Source organism: Schistocerca serialis, chromosome 2, assembly GCF_023864345.2.
Source record: "Schistocerca serialis cubense isolate TAMUIC-IGC-003099 chromosome 2, iqSchSeri2.2, whole genome shotgun sequence".
In the NCBI taxonomy this organism is placed as follows: Eukaryota; Metazoa; Arthropoda; class Insecta; order Orthoptera; family Acrididae; genus Schistocerca; species Schistocerca serialis.
The window spans coordinates 403,340,632-403,343,189 of NC_064639.1; the positions used below are offsets into that span (position 1 = coordinate 403,340,632).

Consider the following 2,558-nt stretch of genomic DNA (forward strand, 5'->3'; position numbering starts at 1 on the left):
GACGGTCGATTTCCTTTCGCGTATTCGCTTCGTCTCAAACGAGCGTCACTTCGTCAAATTTTAAGTTCTGATCATCCTACTTTCAGTCCTGTGCGATTTCGAATTAAGATTTCACCGCCGTATGGGGATACACTGAAAAAATATGAACGTCCTCTGGCACCACGGCCTGATGGTAAGTCATTCAATTGGACGCCACTTCGACGACTTACTTGTCCTGGAAACCAACGGCACCCATTTTTTCCCGAATAGTAACCCATCCAGGTACTAGCCGGGCCCAACGTTATTTCACTTCGGTGATCGGGCGGGAACAGGTGTGACCAACGTGGCAAAGCCGTTGGCTGGGGATACTCTGAAAAGAGGATCTGTAACTAATGTCTACAGATTGCGAAAATTGTTGCTGAAAGTTAAGCTACGCAAAACTATAACGGGCGATCAAAAAATTTCCGTTTGAAAACCGTACAGGCCAGAATCGAAATGTAACTCAGACAAAATCGCCGTGAGCATTGAGGCAATCATCCCAGCAATGCACTAGGCTGAAGACACTCGTTTTGTAAAACACCACATCCTGCGTGCTGCGCATCCTCGTCCGACAGGAATTGTCTAACCTTCAAGGCCTTTTTTAAGGAACCGAAGGCGTGAAAATCGCAAGGGGAGAGATCATGATCACAGGGCCTGTGTCCGAGTCTCAGAATTGTCCATAAAGGATGAGGCTGGCCTCGTAGATCGACCGGTGTCTTGTATCGAACTGTGACCAGCACGAAACTTGTCGAACCGTTACACAACGGTGGCTTCGGACAGACTTGCTGCCCCACAGATTCTCCATTTTCCTGTGGATGTGTACCATTGTTCGACTTTCGGCAGCCAATAAAAGAATAACAGCACGTTGGTATTTCGTACGCGTTTGGTAGTAATGTCACGATAATCCAGATTTCTGCATTTACCGTACGTACGTCGGAAAGACACGAATGCCACACTAACCCTTTGCCTATAAGTGGGTGTTCATATACCCGCTGCGTTGCATATGCTTTGAAGCAACGGCAACACAAGGAAACTTTTTGATCGACCGATTACACATTCATAAAATTGCTGTGGCCCCATGTCATGAGTAAAGCGCAGGCGAAACAAATTTTTCACTAAGCGGTTTTTAAACTTTGAAGGTCTGAAGAAGTGAAGTCTAGAAATCATCTCATCTACTCAACCTCCAACGTATGAAGTATTTAAAAGGACTGTCTCCTCGTAACAGACGTGTGCTGCAACTAAAGTGTTACCGTTGTTATTTATATATGTTGACGTTAAGCAGTGTACCTGTTTTTGAGTTTAGGGAGGTTTTGTCGGACAGCCTCGTTGCATAAGCGAATCCAGCCACGACTGTAACCTGCGTCAGCCGTTTCTAATATATTGACGGCTTATAAAATAGTGCAATCAGATAAATTCTATGCAACTAGTTTTCTCTTAACTTTGTATACGCTTTACTAACGGCTTCTTTTGAAAAGCTGATTGCCGGCCACTGTGGCCGAGCGGTTCTAGGCGCTTCAGTCTGGAACCGCGCGATCGCTACGGTCAGGTTCGAATCCTGCCTCGGGCATGAATGCGTGTGATGTCCTTAGGTTAGTTAGGTTTAAGTAGTTCTAAGTTCTAGAGGACTGATGACGTCCGATGTTAAGTCCCATAGTGCTTAGAGCCATTTGAACCATTTTGAAAAGCTGATTTAGAAATTGAGTAAAACGAAAATAATGACGTTGTTGAAATCGTCCCGCGTTGGTCCAATTTTTCAGTTTTGTAATAGATCGTCAGAGGACGTCAGTCTTTTCAAACGAAGAGCCTACTGTCCATCTCTACGTCTCCACGGGCACACCTAGGGCAGTCGTTCGAGTTGTCAGAACGCAGGCTTTTGAGATCCGATACCATCTGAGAGACCTTACGTGCCATGACGAAGCCATTGGGTAAAGACCACGAATTTCAATCCTCAAGATGTCTGGCCTTGACCCGCTCTTGAGGGTAGCGGGTATAGCTGACCGTAGGAAAGTGCGGTGCAGGTTACCTGCACTCCCCTCGGCGGCTAGTCTTCAAACAGGGTGAGAGAAATCACACAAACACAAGAGTACTGGTGCTACGGATAGAAGCTAGATCAGTCGTCTAAAGTGACGTCATGTGCCTGTATCCGAGATCCCTATGCTAATATCTGAGATTCTCCTACGACCAAGTCGACTTGGCCGTTGACGCTCCGTTTGGCAACCGTAGAACTACTGCAAGAATATATACCTTTTAGTTGTCGATTTCCATCTTAAGGTCGGGAAGTATCACCATCAGGCTGTCTTGTATTACACTACATGTATTTTTGCACTTTATAAATTTAACGCACGTTGACGGTGGATACAGTATGCAGTATCATTTTCTCCCCACCTCTTCTGTTGGTCGAGTTGATCGATTGACGATACCCCTCTGCATGAAGTGAAATTAGTCTGCCTTTACGGTCGTGTTTATTTTAGGGGGATTAACACATTTCTCGACAATAATCAGTCCTGGGCCCTCCCACGTTTTGAACGAGGTTGTCTGCG

At 45.7% G+C, this 2,558-nt stretch overlaps 1 pseudogene; it reads right to left on the reverse strand.

Moving 5' to 3' along the window:
• Nucleotides 1-219: 219 nt before the first annotated feature.
• Nucleotides 220-339, reverse strand: LOC126459036 (5S ribosomal RNA; annotated as a pseudogene).
• Nucleotides 340-2,558: the final 2,219 nt, after the last annotated feature.